Source organism: Phalacrocorax carbo, chromosome 6 (assembly GCF_963921805.1).
Source record: "Phalacrocorax carbo chromosome 6, bPhaCar2.1, whole genome shotgun sequence".
NCBI classification, from domain to species: Eukaryota; Metazoa; Chordata; class Aves; order Suliformes; family Phalacrocoracidae; genus Phalacrocorax; species Phalacrocorax carbo.
Genome location: NC_087518.1, coordinates 31,935,207 through 31,954,171, shown reverse-complemented (window position 1 = coordinate 31,954,171; position 18,965 = coordinate 31,935,207). Strand labels below are relative to the sequence as shown.

The window sequence follows — 18,965 nt, the reverse complement described above, 5'->3', positions numbered from 1 at the left end:
ACTTCAGTGGGTGGTTGGCACTTCCTTGTGTGCAGAAAAAGTTGGAGATCCACAGCTGAGCTGGATGCTCTCACACCCGTCTCCATTTCATGGACTCACTAGTAAGGCTCCACTGGTGTCTCCCCACAGGGCAGCCTGGTCACCTTGGGATGGTCTTCCCATGGGCATAGGGAAGATTCCCCAGCTCATGTCTCTCCAAGTGCATTGCTGAGAGCAAGGCAAGCCTTCAAATACAGCAAAGCAGGAGAGACAGTTACCTACACTCTGATCAAGTTCTTCCAAGACTCTTGGAGTCTGGCTCATGCTGCAATCCTACACCTCAGGTTCCCTGTCCCTGCTAACAGCTCTCTTCTGCACAGGTGCCTGGGGAGGGTGGAAATTCCTCCCAGGTTTTCCCAAGCCTGTCCACAAAGAAGGTAAGGAGCCTCTAGATGGCAATGTTTCTGTTCAGGAGGCCAGTGGCTGCTTTTCAGGCAAGCTGTACCGTTCCCTTTCATGCAGAGCTTTGAGGAAGCTCTGAGATTTACGCTGAGCTGAAGTGGACAGCTTAGTACCCTGCTGCCTCTTATCGCTTCCTCAGTGAAAGTGGCTTGGATTTTGTGACCTCAGGGGACCAGTGGTTTTAGCAGGTTGGACGGTAGTTTTCTGGCTGTCCTTCCCTCCACGTGATGAAATTGGCTTGGGTTTGATTGTTCCAACAACTGCCCATTGGTCCGGGACGTACTGGGGTTTCTGGAGGTGATAGGCGTCCTTTGCTGTGACTGGGAGATGCTGGTAAAGGGCTTGGTGTTAATGATGCTTAGCTTGTTTCCCACATGTGCCTGAGGATGCAGGCAGAGGACTCTGTTCCCTCTGATGCAGTCAGTGTGTGTGGAGGGCGCATGTGTGGAAATAGGGCCTTGCCATTTGGCTGGAGAGGAGCTGGGAGGTTAGGGAAGGAAAATGTTGCTGGAGAGAGGGCTGTAATTGTTCCTGTATGCTTAGAGCTGTCACTTGCTACCTCCTCCCTGTACCTAGCTCTGCTCAATGCCTGAGTGATTGGGATGCTGGACTAAATACCCTCTGCCTTTCCCAGGGCTTCTGCCATGACCCTGTATGGAAACCACACCTCAGAGACTGTGCCTGCTTTCCTGGATGCCAATGCAACAGGTACTTAATTTTTCCATCGCTGGCAAGGGAAGGAGGATGGAGAGAGGCTTGGAAGCCTACCTGGAGGCTGCCATTCCTCACAGACAGCTCCCGGGGGACTGAGCTTACTTGGCTTCTCCTGACCATGTTTTATCATGGGCTCAACCTGCTTGTGGTCAAGAGGAGGAGAGGAAGACTTGGAGAGGTGGGGATGTCTTTCTGCCTCTGGGCACTGTGAAATGCAGCACATGTAGACTGGGGTCCTGTAACTCTTCTGTCTTAACTGTTCTTGTGGGAGCTGGCAAGAAAATACAGCCCCTTGCCAAGGTCCCCAGAAAAGGTGAGCAGGGTGGAAAGCAAGCACCATGTTCAGCAAAGGTCTGAGCAAGACATCAGGCAACCCGTTTGTACACATTTTGTCTCCTTAGAGTTTTAGGAATCCAAGTATACCCTCAACTGTGGACCAGAAAGAGAGGCTAGGCACATATCTCGGTTGCACTTGTCTGGTGTGGTGATAACAGCTGACCTGGGATCCAGGGCTGTCTGCTTTCCAGTGGTGGTTTCAGCTAACTACTGCTGCTTCTGCTGAGGGAAGTGTTGAGGTGTGTGTGACAGTGTTTCTTACCCACATAAAGAGGGTGAGAGTAGCAAGTCCTGCTCCTGAAGCTGTCCATCTGTTCTTTCTCCCCTCTGCCTGCCTGGCCTCACTCTCCTGGCCCTGGCCCCTCAGCCAGGGCTGCTCATGCTCCTCTTTGCCAGTACTGCAGAGGAGCCTGGAGCCAGTCCTGGGTGGTGGAATGACACTGGTGCCAGAGAGTGTGAAGGGAGCATGGGGTATCAGGGGCTGCAGGAGATGCCAACTGATTCCTAGCTCTGCCACAGCAGAGGAAAAATCTTTCCTGCCTCCCTGTGCGTTGCTTCCCTCTGCATAAAACAGAGACAGTGATCCTTTTCATGCCTCGTTGAATTGATGCCAAAGGGGAGAGACTGGCTCCTCCTTGGTGTTTTTCCCCACAGCGTGGATAATAGTCTCTTTGGAGTTGGCATGCTCATGCCCAGGCTCTCCAATCCACCAAGAGACCTTGAACCCTGGCTTAACAGGCGCACGGTATCAGGGGTGGGCTGGCTGCCTCCCAGCCTCTCCATACACTCAAGGCCATGCAAGAGCTTGCTCTTGTCTCCAGCCTACGCAGACGCTTTCTCTGCCAGTCCTGCACCTGCAGCCCTGGGAAGACAGCTATAGTCATGCTGCAGCGGGCATGGACAATTGATTATAAGCGGTCGTAGATTACCTGGAGCAATGCTATTAAATTTAATACAGTTCTCCACTGGCTCTTGGGGCACAGCCTTGGGTTGTGTAACTGACATCTTGTTGCAAAGCATTTTGGGGACATCGCTAGGGGCGTGAGGCAAAGAGATTCAGCTGCAAAGCGGGAGAAGAAGATGAGTTTCTGTTGAGATTTATTTCCTGCCCAATAATTGCCCAGAAAAGCTGTGTAAACCTTCTCTGTTTGTGGAACAAATACTGCAAGAGTTACTGCTCTGACCTTTTTTTCTTTTCCACTGGACAATTGTCTGTGCCCTTGCTATTCAGAAGCCTTGATATGCCGTTGGCAGATTTATGTCTTGTTGAAACCCACCTCTTATTGCCTCTGAGTTGATTGGAAGAAAGGAAACTTGTTTGCTGAAAAATAAACCCACTGCCACACACCCTGCATGGCAAGCTGGGGTTGAAGTTTGAAACCAATTTGGAGCACTGACTTCTTTCCCTTGTCAGCTCCTTGTCTTCTGTCACTGTGTCATCTGTGAAAGGTGGGTGACCAGCTCTGAATAGAATCACCTCTGGATTTAGGCAGGAGTGAGATACCTTATGAGCAACCTATGCTGTGAAAGAAAGAGGCCACTTCTTGCGGTGGGCTTGATGCGTCTCGAGGGAAGGGCTGTTCAGTGTGCAAGTCCTGCCCTGGCTTAACAAAAGCTTGTGGCAAATCCCCATATGAACACACTTACAATTATTTGGCAGCTGCTAAATTTGGGAATAAATCCACTTTCCTTGGCAGAAATAGTAAATCAGATGAGGCAGATCCAGCAAGGGTTTGGGGTCCATTGCAAAATGCACTTAATTTGTGTGTGGTTCAGGGTTTGCCTATGCTGAAGAGGATCTGGTGTTAAAGCTCTCTGGACCAAACCTCTGAGTTGAAATCCCATCCTGGGTGAGATCCCAGCAGTTTGTTAGGGCTTTTTGTGGTCTTCATTGCTCTGTGAGCCTCTGATAGTGGTGCTAAGTGGCCCTCTGTATCAACACAGAGCTGATAAGCCAACAGGGTTGCATAGTAGCCAGACAGCCTGGAGAGATTGTACGAAGGAGGCCACTTAGAGTCATTGATCCTCCCCTTGGATGCCGCACAAGAGCAGATGCCACTTGCAAACCCAGCCTCAGCTCCTCATACATGTTGGGTGCCTGTGTGGTCCCTACATTTTCTGCATGCCATCACTACTGGGACTGTTTGGAGCCTGTGCCCACCTTCACCCTGCTGGCTCGCTGCCAGAAAACAGCCCTGTCCAACCAGATATGGTTCTGCCTCTAAGTTTTATTCTTGGTAATGTAGGATCTGTGATAGCTGGTAAATGTCAGCCCTCATTAGAAAAAATATCTCGTGGGTGTGTTTCTCCTTGCGTACAAACCTGTTGGAGGCTGCTGGTATTTCACCAAGAGTCTGAGTGGAGAATCAGGCCCATATGTATGTGTATATGCATGTATGTATGCATGCACTTCCTCCTGCAGATGACAGGAAAGCAGAGGGTGTGGGTTTTAATCTGTGTGTGTGTGGGCAGCTCTGCTGATGCTGTTTGTCAGCTGGAATCCCAGCACAGGGCTCTGCGGCATCAGCTGCGGCTTCCTTTTTGCCTTCTGTCACATTTGGAGGGAGGGAAGATGTAGCTGAGTCTTGCAATAGTAGGTCAAAACATACTGCAGCACTAAGGATCAGAGCAAAAGCTTTCTTGTACAAACACATGGTTTTATTCATCCTGTTATATTCTTTATCAAATGCTGACTTGCCTTTACAGAGCAGCTTTCAGCCCCAGTGAAATCAAGAGTCTCATTGGAAGGGAAGCTGGGCTAGTGACTGGAGTGGGTCACAGTAATGGAAGATGGGTGATCTGGACTTTTATTCCTGGCTCTGCTCTGGCTCTTGTCCTCCAGATCTTAAGAAATGAAGTGAAGACCTTAAGAAATGAAGTGCAGGGGCTGTTGCTGCATGTGTATGCAGCACGTAGTGTGGTGGCACCCCCAGAGCATCTCTGGCACAGCAAGGAATGCTAGTCATGACAATCACGCTGTGAACAAGGATTGTTATGCTACTGAAGTGTAGCTGTTTCTGGGTGGGTAGCAGTCTGGTTAGGGTACAACCTGGTCAGGGTGCTGGAGCGAGCTCTTTTATCCAGACAAAGCTCTGGCTGGGATTCTTCAACGTCCAGACATGTAGACAGCTTATTTTTAAGGTCTCATTTGAAAGATGTCAGCTCCCCCTCCCTACTCTTCCCCAGGCAGCGAGAGCAGAAAACTAAATTTATCTGCATTGGGACAGAGAGAGCTGGAGTAAACCAGCCAGGCACTGCTCCAGATCTGCTGGGTGGAACAACTGGCACAGAGCTGTCTGTCTGTCCGAGTCTGAGATGCTCGGGTGCTGCTGATGCTGAGGTGGCAGTGGCAACTACACAGTGTTTTCCATTCCAGCTCCTGGGTTTCAGAATTTACTGAAAAATTTGCCTGTGGGGGTGATGTTTTATCTGACTTGGTCCCTGGGTTAATTTATGTTTTTATACGTGAGGCAAAGCTGCCCCTCTGCCTTCTGAGAGAAAGGTGAGGAGCTACATTCCTTGCCTTCCTTCCTAAGCCCTTGTGAGCATCCTAGTGTGGAAACAGTGCTGGAGAAGAGGTTGAAGCACAGCCTGCAAAGAGCCCTTGTTGCTCAGGGACTTTTGAGTATCCTGTGGGTAGTGCATATGAATGGGAATTGCAAGGGACTCAATATTTTCAGCTTGAGCCTCACTTCCCACAGCTCTCTTCTTGGGGTCCTTATTGACTGATGCAGATTGATGGAAGGGAACAAAGGGCAGATATTTGAATGGGTGTACACTACAGTGGCTGCTGTGTGCCTGGATTAAAGAGAAGACTTCTCAGTGTTGAGTCCCTTCCTGGGGCCATCCGTGGGACACGGTGTGTCTGGGTGTATGGGCAGGTGGGGATGGGCTGGGATCTGTTTTTCCTTTTCACCTGCTCCTAAAACTGGAGCATCCGTCTCTGTTAGGCTGCTGCTAATGAGTGAGTTAAACAGCTTCTCCTTACTGGAAACTCTTTTCAGTCCAATTAAGATCTTGCAACATGTCAGTTGTGACAATAAAAGTGAATTAAGTCTCATTTCTCCTTTTTACGATGTTTATTAGAAGATGCGAATGCTCATTTAGAGGAGCTAATCACGGTTATTTATTTGTCAGTGATACCAAGAAGCCCCTGCTCAGGCTAGGGACCCATGGTGCCAGATGCTGCGTGTGCTCATGGAAGGAATGGCAGCCAGCCCTGGAGAATGGATTGCCCATGCAGGGAGAGCCCAGGCAAGGTAGGCAAACTCCCATGGCCATTCAGCCCCAGCTGCAGGACTTGCTGCTGCTTGGAGACAGTGGGAGCCATTAAAGCCAGTGGAGGTCTATCTCCACTGTGCTGCTCAGCAAAGATTGCTCCAAGCAGCAGCAGAATCTCTCCTCTGACCACTGCAATCCCTTTGTCTTCATCAGCTGGTTCCAGAATTGCTGGGGAGCATGCGTTGGGGAGACGGGTGGGCAGGCACATGGCACAGCTGCATATGCCTCTTACCCTGAGTAAGTCAGAGTAGAAGTGAAAACTGAAAGTTTAACTCTGGAGTAGGGCTTGGTGGGAAGGCTAGACTATGGCAAGAGGCATATCTGACAGTTCTGTGGGTCCCTTCTGTTTCAGATGGCATCTATTCCTCACCCCCGGGCCTTTGTTTGCAGGCAGAGAGGAGAATGCTTAATTCATCTTCCCTCTCAAGCTGTTTTCATTCAGTGTCTTGGCTAAGACTTAAAGCAAGCTCTTCCAGGGGTTTGGGCTGCTAGTCAAGATGCTTTCCAGCACATCTAACAGGTCAAAAGAGTTGTTATTTTATTGCTGTGAGGAACCCAGGCAGGAGGATGCACTAGAAAAGGCCTGTAGGAAAGTTCAGTGCATTAGCTTGTTTTCAAGGGGGGTTTGGTTTGTGATTTTCAAAACCAGTGAATTCCTTCCTTAACTGATACGCTTAAATGACACAGCAACGAGGAGCAGAAATCTCAGGCGATGGAGGCACAGGGACTAAGAAGCAGGCTCTGTGGCTCTAGCCTTGTGTCAACATGGGTTTGCGTTGCCTGAGGAGGACAGAAGTGGGGGACTTTGAAGATCATATTTGAGGTGAGAATAGGGAAAGTTGGGGTAGGTGAGGCTGCAGCAGGACATGCTGGCTCGCTACCTGACTCCCTTGGCAGGATCACCAGGCTGGGGTGAGCCGGCAGTAGCCAGTCCACAAGCTGGGCTCTTGCTTACTGCCACGTGAATAAAATGGACAAGGGCTCTGCTCTGTCCACCAACCCACATCGCCATGTTGCAGCAGGATGAATCTCTATCCATATCAGAGAGAAAGCATCATTCTTTCAGTCCCACAGCTGTTGATGTTTTGAAGTTAAGAAAACATTTAAATGAATAAAAAAAAAAGCCCAGCCCTAGCTTATCAAGGGAGCTTTTAATGAGCAGAAGGGGAGGGGGAACAGACACAGGAAGGGCAGCAGAGACTAACAGCCTGGCAGAGCACTTGTCATCTTGACAACACAATAAGTTTCAAACTGGGCTCACTCTTGACGTTTGCCTGAAGGTATATTTAACTAGTGCAGGAGATACTGGAGCAGAAATGTGCACCTTTGAGCCCAATGAAGCCTCAGTGGGGTTAGCTGGGTTTTGGAAGGGGGGAAATGGGCTCCAAATGGAAAATGTACGTCTTTCCCTCCCTCTCTGTCTGTGTGTAGCCAGACTGAAAGGTTGTGCTTGCAGCTTGGTGAGAGAGGAGGCTAATGAAGCGTGAACCAGCTGTGCTCAGTGGTGGCTCCCGTGCTATCTGCCACCAGCCTGCCTGCCTGCCTGCTTCTTCCTTTCATTCTTTCTGTATTTGCATGTTGTGTTTGACGAACAGAAATGTGGGCTTCTCTTTGAAGCAGGAGGGTTGGCAAACAAGCAGATAGAGAGGGAGCTCAAATTCTCCTTTCCCTGGGATAGGCTAAATGTTGGAGGATGTACGAGGCATCTGGGGGCGTTTTACAGTCTTTGAGACCTTGGGGCTGAATGGAGGCCCTGGGTTTTGCAGGTTCAGAGGGGCACAAAGAAGGGGTCTTTGAGTGTCTCCTAAGTCTGCCCAGAAATCCTTACAGATTTTTTTTTTTTCTTCAGTCCCTGACAGCAGGCCCTGATTTGGGGTGCTCTATGCTCTGGGGCCGCTGCTGCTCTGTATAGCATCCCTAGAGCTCCCAAAACAGACCTCCCTCAACCCCCCTCCAGTTCTCCTTGCTGGAGCAAGGCTTCCATCTCTCCTTGCCCAGGTACCCCTGATCTTCTCCCCACAGCCCCTGGCACTTACCTCCCTTTCTTCTCCCAAAATTCAATACTCCAGTCAAGCCCTTGCTCACTTTGTCACATACACTGTGCTGTGGGATTTCGGAAACTGAGACAGGAACTGTTTCCAGAAATCCTAAGATGGTGCCTACAGACCACATGCTTGTGTTGCATCTGCATTGCATGCAGACAGGAGTGGAAGAAGCGTACTCTCCCCAAACTCGCCTGCTACCAAAATAGGCCAGGCAGTCACAGGAGAGCAGGATGCTTTGTCTGGTGCTGTGTCGCAAGAAGTTTATGTGGCAGAGTGTAAGGCTGATCCATTGATATGGAATGCTGCTGAAAATGGATGTGTTGTTAGGTTTTTTGTAATAGTGAGTGTCTTCCTGGTTTTTCTGAGAAGGAGGCTCCCAACTAGGATGCAGAACAGGCTGCGCACGTGAGGTGGGGGTCGTGCGATGAGCCAGAGCATCTGCTGCCTTGGAGGGGTCTGACTGTCCTCCTGTGCTTTCATCACATCCCCAGGCATCTCATGGCACGTCACCTGTGTGCAAAGAAACATCTGAAAGGGTGTAAATGCAAATCTGTGTTTGTACTGGCACTGAAGAACAAAGCCAGCTGCCTTCTAAAATCAGTGATAGCAGGAGGAGATTGAAATACAGCATTAAAAACTGGAGTGGGGGCCCTGTCCAGGAGTTTTGTCTGGAAATGGGTGTCTGCAGCAGTTTGGGAATGGGCTAAAATCAGGGATGTTAGTCCACACTCGTCTCTTGCGGCAGTATGGTTTTATCTTCCTTTCCAGATTGGCTTTAAGATATGGGAAAGCGTTGACATTCTTCCCACAGGAGAGATTTGCTGAGGTCCTTAGCTGGTACAAATCAATCAAGCTCTAACTCACAAAGCACCCTATGGGGACACAACTTTGATAGGAACCTTCCCTCTGAAGTTTGATGCGTTTTCCTTTTCTTCCAGCCACATATTTGCCTCTTTTCATCATGAAAATAAAAACTGTGACAAAGTTTGGCATCATAGCCCAGGAGCTGGTCCCCACCTCCCTTGTCCCAACCTTCGTGTCTTCCATCAGAAAACCATGAGTCATCACCTCTTGGCTCTACCAGTGTTGTATTTTTTTTTTTTTCCCCTCCTCATCCCCCACACCCCATCTGGGGTGAAGAAGTGGGAAAGCAAATAGGAATAAATACCTCCAGCCATAAAAGTGAAATAAATCAATACCTCTTCTCTGAAGCCAGAGATGCTTAATAGGCAAGGATCACTGCCAGATTGTAAAAAATGTGTAGTGAGTGGCTGGGGCAAGTTTAACCCTTGGACATAAACAGCTGAGCAGTTTCTCTCACCTCTGAATTAAATAACTTTAACTGTGGAGGGCTGTGATTAATAGAGATGTGTCTGGTTGGGATGCACCCAGTATTTTGTGCCTGTGGATAATCTGGGCAATTGCCTGGGAGGAAGAAGTTGTTGCCAGGTCCCTTCTGCAGGCACAGAGATGGGACAGCTCTATTTATCGGTAAGGTAGCTCCCAGGTGTGGGGCTGAGCTCGTAAGACTTCAGTTACCCTTCCCAGAAATTAAGACTTTTCCAGCTCTCCACCCTGTCTTTCTGTGGTGGGAATGCAGAAGAGTAAAGCTAGGGCGAGGCAACCCTGTCTAAACAAACTTAGTATTGCCCATGCTGGGGAAGAGCTGAGGGAAATTCATGTCCCAGATGCCTGGGGCTTTCTCAGCATACTGGTGAGGGTACGTGAGTGTCACCATGCTGAGGGAATGAGAAGAACTGCCTTGGAGGGATAATCCATTTCAGGGGGATATGGGAAGTTTAGTCTGGTTTCTTTACAGGGTTGCTCCAAGATCCTGCTCTGGAAAGGCTTTGGTTATCCTGCCCAGCTCTCCAGCATGCGTTTCTTCTCTTCACCTGGCCAACAGAGCTGGAGGACAGAGTAAATCTGTGGCTCAAAGCTATGGTGAGGGAGGGCTAGGACTCCAGTCCCAGTCTCTAGGATTTTTTACATTTTTTTGTTTTCCTCCCAGGACAGCCCATCCCAGGACCTTCATAACTTTTTTTCCCTAAAGAGTATGAGACACCAGGATGACAAGATGCAGCCAAGGTTGGAGTAAATAGGATTGTAGTGAGATGTTCCTGGTGGTCTGGGGGAAGCGTTAGCACTGCTGTCAGCTAGTTTGGTGAGACTATATCAGGAATAATGGGGATGCCTGGCTGCTCTTTCTGAAGACCAACAGAGTCAAATGGGAGCAAGTATAAAGGAGCCCACAGGGAAATTCAAAGGCATGAAGATCCCATCACACTTAGAGTTTGGCTTCTACAAAAACAAGGCTGAGATACACTGCCTGTATATCAGAGCAGAAATAGTTGGTAGGGAGAAGATTATGTTGGCACAAGGACAGTTAGTTATGGGCTGGTCATGAACTTGGGAGGCTGGTGACAAGTAGAAGACTCCTCCCGCATGTTAGAGTGGAGAGGTGCTGGTCCCATCCAGTGGTCATAGGGCAGGGAAGTACCGTGACTGGTTTAAAGCGAAACTGAGCAGGAGTGATTATTTGATATAACTCTAACACTGCTTGGAGGCTGGATGCAGGTATGTGGGGTTTCTTGCTAGTCTTACTTATGACAGTCTGTGTGCCTTCTACTTGGGCTAGTAGCTCAAAGGTAGCCAAGGTATTTCAGAAGAGGATTAGGGTTAGTTTCCCACAAAGCCTTCCTACGCCTCTATAAGCTATTGGTTCTCCCAGCACACAGACTCGCACTCGGTTAAGTGCTGCCTGGCACACAGATGTTTTCCTCAACTATGGCAGAAGCCTTTTGCGGAGAAGAGCCACGTGATGGAAGTTAAGTTTGTATTTAGGAGATGGGGGTGTCTGGCACAGCTCTTAAAATGGTTTCTGTATGAAAGGAAGGCAGGCTGTACTGGGAAGGGTGATCCTGGAAACAGTAATTTGTTTTGATTTTTCCTCATGCTTAGAGCAAATTACATCTCTTTCTGACATACCTGTGGCAAGCAGAGGTTACGGGAGTTATTAAAGTAGCAATGGAAAAGGCTATTACAAACGGAGAGTATTGCCCTTGGTTGGGACAGAACAAGAAGGTCGAGGTCATGGTTGGTATAAAATGGGCAGAATCTGTCCCATCACTTGTGCCAGGTCGTCTTTACAGATAGGAGGGGAGAAGCCTGGGTGTTAGGCCAAAAAAAGGGATTTACTGACTCTTGACACCTTGCCCCTACCTCACTCTGCCGTCTGTCAAGGCTTGGCTTGAGAGGCAGCTCCCACTCCTTTCCACCAGACTCCAGGCTTTCCAGTTTGGACCTGAAAGTCCTTGTAGTTAAAGCAGGTGCAGTCACCGGTAGTTCTCCACACCTAAACCCACTTCTTGCTCTCAGCCCCTTGACCCCCTCAAATAGGTACAAAGGATAGACAATACCACCTGACCAAGGTCTGTAAGAGCCTGCTGCCTCCAGGGTTGAGTGAGGTGTTGTCCTGTAGACATCAGACATCTTCTGCATGGCATTGCATGTGTCATTCCTTTCTTGCACCCTCCTCCACCTCCAAACTTGGGAGAAAATACTCTTGGTGGTGCCTGGAGAGCTGTCTGTGAGAGTCAGGCTACAGAAGAGCTGGTGAATTGCTTTTCTGCCCAAGGTAAGCAAAGTGTTCCCAGTAGGGTAATCAATCTCCCCAAGAGCTCCCCCCACTGAAGGCAATCACCCTGACTTTATGGAGTGTGTAGTGTTTCCCCTGTAATGGCCATGAGTCTCCCTTCCCAGCCAGCAGCACGCAGCAGCTCACCTGGGGGATGGAGAGTGTATGTGTGTGTGTTTAGAGATGGTAAAATGCGTTGTGGAGGAAAGCTCTAGCCATTACATGTGCCAAAAGGAGAGCTCCCAGCACTTCAGCTTCCTTGGCATAACATCACAGCGGTGGGTAAATCCTGGAGAAATAAAATGAACCCGATCGAATTAGCCCAGGACCATGTGCAGGAGGTGGGGAACAATTTTAGTGTTTCGTCCTCTCTTGCAGTTACTGTGTCATTGCGGGTAATTTTTCAGCTTGCGGCAGTTGAAACCAGCAAGGAGTCCTTGTTGATTAATCCTAATAAGAGAGAGAGGCCCAGCTCTTTGATGGTCTAACAGTACCATGTAACTGTTGTTTTCGCTGAAATGGTAAGAAAAGGCACCAGCTGGCTTTTTGGGGTGCCCTTTTCTTCCTCCACAGACTTTCTGATGCTGTGCCTGAAGGCGCATAGGGTTTGGGGGAAGGATGCTCCCTGATGTCAGCTGGCATTGGGCTGGGTAGGCTCTGCCTTGAGGGCTCCCCTGGGGCAGAAGCTGTTGCCCCTGCTGGGATTTCTCTGGAGGCTGGGAAGTAGCTGCCAGGCGGGATCTGGCATGGGGGAAGGGAAAGACTTAGTTCCTTTCAGCATCTGCGGGTGGATTAAGTGGAGCGTTCCTTGTTAGCTAATTGAAACAGTCAAAATGTCAAATGAGGCATTTCAATAATAGTGATGTTAGGAGCTTTACGTTTTTATTTCTTTCCCTCTCTCTTTTGTATCGCGCCTTCAAGACGTAGGGACCTAAGTCCCTGCCTCTACAGAAACCCTCTTAAAGAGGGACTTCAGGGGGGATGGGGCAAGGACAGAAGCTGTTTTAATCCCTTCCAATTCCAACATTATTGTGTTTCAGCAAATATTTTGCAAAAGGATTTTCAGGCTGAACTTCAAACAGGCAAATGCCTCACACTCCAGTGACTCGGGGAGCTTTGCAAATTTAGAAAAGAAAATGAAGATTGTTTTAGCTGACATTTAAACCTCTTCTATTCTCTTTTCTCAGCCTGTCAGGAAGCTTCATACACTTCGGGTCAGACGCTCTTTCCCTGAAGAAGAAAAGGATATTTATAGCCAGGTAGAACCGTAACGGGGAAATCTCCAGGCTGCAGTACCTGTCAGATGAGTTTACTTATGGCCCCAATAGCAACAGCCAACCTGGAACCCACTACAGGGAAGTAAAAATGTGAGGGTCCAGCCCTGGGACACAGCAGGGTCTAACCCAGGTAATTGGGTCTATATCCTTGAGGGTTAAGGTAGGCTTGGCCAGAGCATGGTATTTTCTGGGCAAATGTTTTCCTTATGTCTCACTATGCTTTGTTGTCCTGAAACTTGGGGAGTGCCAGGGGGAAGTGATACAGAGAGATCTTGAAGTGTGGTCTGGACCATTCCTGTCCCTTGGGGAGGCAGGGAAGGGGTTAACTAGAGATGCTGAACCCAAAGGAAAATAGCTTATTACACAGAGAGGATGTGACTTGCTTGCCCTGGGTGGTTAGGGCCTCCTGAGGGGCTGATGGAGCATCTGGCTACAGGTCTTGGTTTCTCCTTGCTCCCTCTTAGCCAGGGCTGAAGCCAGGCCAGCAACACTGAGCAGTGAGCAGCTGTCTGGGCTGTGGTTGGAGCAATTTACTCCCAGGGATTAGAGTGATTGGGGTTTCTTAAGGTAAAGACAGCTTGAAAACAAAAAGTAGTGTGTCTGGGGACAGCAGAGCCCTGCTGCAACCTGCTCTTTTTGCTGAAAAAGCTGTGGGCAAAAGTTTTTGTCTGCACTTCACATCTGATCCACCACCGGTCTGGAAGGAGAAGAAGGGGCTGGGTGGCTCTGGTGCAGCCTCTGTCGAGCTCACTGTGTGTGGCTGGGGCTGGGGAGTGGGATTATGGTTGTCTTGTGAGGCCGATGGGGCTCCACAAGAGGTTTTGGTGTGAGCATTTCTGCAAACCGAGCCCTGGGGCTTGCTCTGAGGCCCCAGACATGACACTGAGGACATTTTGATGTAGTAGAAGGTAGCTGGAAGCTGGGTGATGGTTGGTGTCAGGCTAATGTAGTCCTGGGGCTGTTATTTCTGAGTGGTGTTGGCTCATCGGGATATAGTGTAGAAATCTCTGATGAGCCCAGACTTGACCTGGGAGCATATCCCATGGCACAGGTCCATGCCTTTCCTTTTGGCTGGCATGGGCCGATCTCCTTCTGTGTTTTCCCATGTATCCCTAGATTTTAAGGGAAAGAAATCCAGGTGCAGTGCCTGGAGAGTGAGCCATGATGTGGTCTGGCCAAGAGTCCTGGTTTAACCATAAGGGTGTGGGGACCCATTCTCCATGGAATGGGAGTGTAGGTGCCACTAAGAGCTGGGTGGAGTGCTGCAGGCACACTTTTCTTATAGCAAACCCTCCCGGAGTGAAGGAATAACAAAAACATTCTTACAGACCATATCTCATGGAGGTGAGACCTAGAGAGATCTTCCCTGGGGATTGCAGGCAACTCTCAGTTGATGTTGCTCCTCTGGACTGTGTAGAAGTGGAAGAGCCTAGGGCACTGTGCAGGATGATGTCCTGGGGGACATCAGGCTTGCTCTGGCCGTGCTGCTCACTCTGCTCCCATATCCCTTCTGATACCAGCCCTAGCAGTGCAGTCCTAGAGCTGAGCTGCCCAGGTTTTTCATGATCCCTGGAAAGGAAAGCAACAAATCTTGTACGCGGCAAACCCTCCACCATGGTTTTTCCTGCCATCTGCCCACCCTGGTGGATGTTAACAAGCTAGTAGATCTAGACCTGCTGTGCCTTGATAGAAAGATTTATTTTTAGGACCTTGATATTTAAAATGATCTGTTACAATTTCATGCTTAAATAACACTAAATAATGTTCCCTGTTTGCACAGTGTAATTGGAAGAGGCGAATAAACTAAACAAACCAGCTATGACTGAGCTTCCTTAGTATTTTCAAACTGAAACAAACAGTAAAAAACAAGAGCTTGGCCAATTTAACACTTTGGGGGTATTTTCTAGTTGGCATTCCACTTTTTCATTTTCACAGGCCAAGGAACACAAGAGTTTTTAAGAGCCAGTGGCCTCTTGCCAAAGAAAACTCAGTTGGTCTTAGATTGGAGAAAAAAAAAAGGGAAAAAAATTAAAAGTTAACTTATTTGGTTTTTAGGAACTGGCAGGTCTAATGACTCCGGAAATGCCATGGGATTTTATGCGAGTGCTGAAAAGACTTAGAAAATATTCAGCAAGTTCATTTAGGCTCCTTTCATGCTTCTCAAATCCTGAGGCTTCTTTATTGCTGCTTTATGTCAATTTGACACTGCTTGATTTCACTGTTGCTCTCAATTTTACTGCGATGTCATTGCCGTGCTCAGTGCAGAGTGGGTCCTGCACTGATCACATCTGTAACATCCCATGTAATCTGCATAGACTTTTAGATGATTGAATTAAAGCTTTTAGATTCAGATGACCCTACCTAGGGGTAAGAAGTTCAGGCCAAGCTGATGTTACCTATGTGCAAAGCCACAGGCATGTCGTTTAAGTGAAGAGATTTTGTGATTAGTCATGAATGTGTTGTGTTCCCTTCCGGAAAACTACCATCAGAGAAGGAATATAGCCCAGGCTTTTGAAGCTACTACATGTCAATTCATCAGTACATCTTTAGCTGGAGGGATCTCCTCCCATTAGAAGGGTGAGAGTAACTTTTCCCTCTATGTCCCTATGCTTAGACACCCCATGGAGCAATGCTCCTGAAGGTTTGGGCTGTGACACTGGTGGTGCTGAAACCCCTTAGCAGCCCTGCATCTTGCTCTCAGTTCCTCCCTTTCCTTCCAGTGCTCTGCCCTCCCTCCATCCTGCCTGTCTTGGGGGGAGCTGACTTCCCACCAGTGCCTCCTCTCCTTCCAGGCTAGCAAAGTCCTTCTCCCTCTTTTCCTCCCTCTGCTCCCCTCATCCCTCCACTCCACACAAGCCTTAGCTCTGTTTGTGCCCACATTAGCATTTCTGCTGACTGCAAGGATTGGTTTAATTTCATGGGTGTCATTTCCTTCAAGAAATCTCTCTCTGAGCAGCAGCCCGACGAATGCCTGATAAAACATATTTTCCTACAGTAATGATTTTATGGACCCATAAGTCATGAATTTATTATGATCTCAGCCCCTGCTGCTGATTGCTGTAAAATGCAAAGTAATTAACAGCAAGCGGTAGCAGCTATTCCCACCTGGTAGCGTGTTCTTGGGTACGCTGATGGGTTTGATTAAAGTAATGGCTAAAGTGTACAGCCCGGCTGTAAAATATTAGCATGATTAATGCAGTATCCTAAATAAGAAACAAAACTAATGGGCATGGCTTAAGGAATTAAATATATATATATATATATTCCTCTCCCTCCCTCTAGCTATTGTTCTGGCTCATTTATGCTTTCTTTTCTGTTAAATAATGTATGGGCTTGAGGGCCAGGGGGCAGGCTAGAGATGCATATTGCAGTTTCATAACATCTTAAGTGCTTGTGTTAATTTTTCACTCCTTCCTTCTCTTTCCCCTCAACCTGCCATCTCCCATCGGGTAGGGGGAGAAAGATAATCAAGTTTCCTGAACTTGGCCCGAAGTCAGATGTGATTTGATTTGGATTCAGACAGCCTGGGGAAGTGGCTCGGATGCAACTTGGAGAGTTGGACTCGGTTTCTGGCCTTGCAGAAGAGGAACCCTGATGCTGTGTTTGCATTCCCATGGTTGGGGGTGATCTCCGGTCTGCCTCAGCAGCCTGGAGCCTGTAAGTTTTTTGCACATGAAGAATAACCACGTCTATCCAGAAGCTGCAGTGCTTCCGCTGAGAAAAGAATGCTTTTTCTTTTCTTTTATCTGAACAGCTTAAGAAAACAGTGGCCAGAGTTGAGTGGAAAATTAGTGAAGATAAGGCTCAAGATACAATAACACATGTCAGATTTCTCTTCCCCCCAAAAAAAGCATGATATGTTGGGTTTCTGGCATTTTTCAATTGGAAAGATCAGAAATCACTTGGGTTCAGGGATGAGAATAAAATATAAAATAGGCTTATTATTTTGTAGGTGTTTGTCATGAAAAAACTTATTTGGAAATGGAGAAAACACCTGATTGAGGAAAAAAAAAGGTTTTTTTGACCTACACGTTTTGATCAGCTCTTCTCTTCTGATTTCTAAAGATGTATACACCAATGTCATCTAATTCCCTCTGATCTGCCTCTAAGTTTTCAGGTGTATTGATCTGCTCTAGTTTATGAAGCTACTGACTATTGGAAAGAAGAATTTATAAATAACTACAGAGAAATGGGCTTCCATATCACAGGAGTTCCAGCCGTGCTGCTTTTGTTTATCGCACAACACACATTTTTTTTTTGGAACTTTTCTTAACCAGGAGATTGCAAAAGGGAGCTCAGCATGCCAATGTCACCGAGAATTGTGTTGTATTGTATTGTGCAAATGGTGTTTGTCCCTCTTGGGATTGAGAGGTTTCTGGGTTTGTTTTTGTAGATAAGATATAAGCTCAGTAGTGGTTCTGCTAGTAAATACAAGTAGCCCCAAGCTCCAGAATATGTCTTGTTGGTCCCTCCAGTAATTTGACAAAGTATCCTTCCAGCAGCCTCCTGAAAGTACAACATGAACAATTTTGTTGAACTTTCAGTATCTGGAATAGTTGTAGCAAGGGCTCAGTTAATAACTGTGCACGTTGGCCAGCTCTCTGCCAATGTTGGCATGGGTTTTGGATGTCTCACCCATGTTCAGTGGTGGTGGAAACAGGAGCAGACGTGTTACCAGGAGGGTGAGAATTAAGTTCTTTCTCTAAAATTGCTACCACTGGAGTTGTGACCACCTTCTCTTGGGAAGGATATAGGAAACCTCAAAAAGATACAGACAGTGATGAAGGGTACAGGGGAGCTTCCACACAAGGAGAGATTAAGCAGATTGAAAGGTGTTGGTTGAGTAAAGAGGCAGCTGAGAGAGGTATTATCAAGCCACGTACAGTCTGGAGTGGAGTAGAAGAGGTGGTGCAAATGATTGTTTTCAGTGTCTTGTGATTCAAGTTCTGAGGCCTACCCAGTGAACTCATCAAGCAGAGGGTTTAAAGCAAATGAAGGGAAGCCCATTTTTCTGAAGTGCATAATTACATATGTATTTCACCGCCACGTGCTGCTGTGGAGTCCAAAAGAAGAGAGCAGATGTGAAGCAGGACTAGATCATCATGGAAAGCGGGTCCCAGGGGGATGCTAAACATAACCAAAGGGTTTGCAGCCAGAAGAGGGCCATGGATATCCCATCACTCATTTGCTTCCTCCTTCCTCCCCTCGGCAAGGCTTTGGCTGTGTTCTTCTGCCCGCTATATCCTCTTGTCTTGAAATGGGCTCAGGGGCTGAGCACTGGAGGATGTAACTGCTGCGGTTTGACTGACAGTGCTTTCTCTCCTCAGGGATGGATCTCCTCGGAGTGTTCTCCCACCATGTGAGACCTTGTGTACTGGGTGAATAAGCACAGGGCAAGTGATGAAATAAGGGCCGTGATGCTGCTGGGCTACATTGTGGTCCTGACAAGAAACATCTGGGCTTGGAGAGGTGGAGGACACCACAAGCCCATGAGGCTGAGGCCCAGCAGTGACCTCGAGAGGCAAGAGCCAAACGTGTGAACCTTATCCCAGCTACGAGACGTGGCAGTGCCGCAGCAAACACCAGTGTGTGAGGATGGTGCGTGATGGCTGGGCAAGGGAAGGCAGGTACTTTTCATCTCTCTTTTAGGTACTGTTTGAGTTGGCTGCCGCAGTCAGGCAGTGTGGCTGCGGGGTCATATTTGGAAGGTTTACTCAGCAGTGCACACATGTTAATGATGTTTGAGGAGTCGTTTCTGTGGGAGACCTGGGAGCCAGGCAGCTCTGCAAATCAGCCTATTAGTATTTTTAAAAGAAAACCTCCATCCTGTAGGAACTGCTTTGGCCTCTGGAGACGTGCCAGAACTATATCCCAGACTGCACCACATTCGTTTTGCCTATTAGATCTTTCCCAGTCTCCTTTTATCCACCCCTTTTCCTTCCCTCCTGGCTAGAACTTTCTATTGCTATTCTATCCAAAACACACTTTACCTATTGCCTTCTGTGCTTCTCTTGCCTGGAAGTTTGCACAAGGATAGGCTGGCGTTTATATAGGTTTTTTTCTCCTTTCTCCTTTTGGAGCTAATCACCCTGGTGAAATTGAGCTGTAATGCAGTTGGCAGTGGTCAGATTGAGCTGAATGTGTGTGCTCCAGCACATACTGATTCTTGTATCAAAAAAAATGAACACAGACAGCCGCAAAGTGAAGGAGATATTGCATGGCCTTGTTTAAAAC

The 18,965-nt window shown here is 48.0% G+C and overlaps 1 long non-coding RNA gene across 1 annotated transcript in view; it reads left to right on the top strand.

The window, feature by feature from the left end:
- The first annotated feature begins 326 nt into the window (after positions 1-326).
- Positions 327-18,965, top strand: part of LOC135313895 (uncharacterized) — an 86,731-nt gene continuing 68,092 nt past the window's right edge. The window contains exons 1-5 of the long non-coding RNA XR_010373389.1: positions 327-416; positions 1,076-1,149; positions 12,642-12,861; positions 16,251-16,388; positions 18,059-18,358. This is a non-coding gene — a long non-coding RNA (uncharacterized LOC135313895). The remainder of the gene's footprint in view (positions 417-1,075; positions 1,150-12,641; positions 12,862-16,250; positions 16,389-18,058; positions 18,359-18,965) is intronic.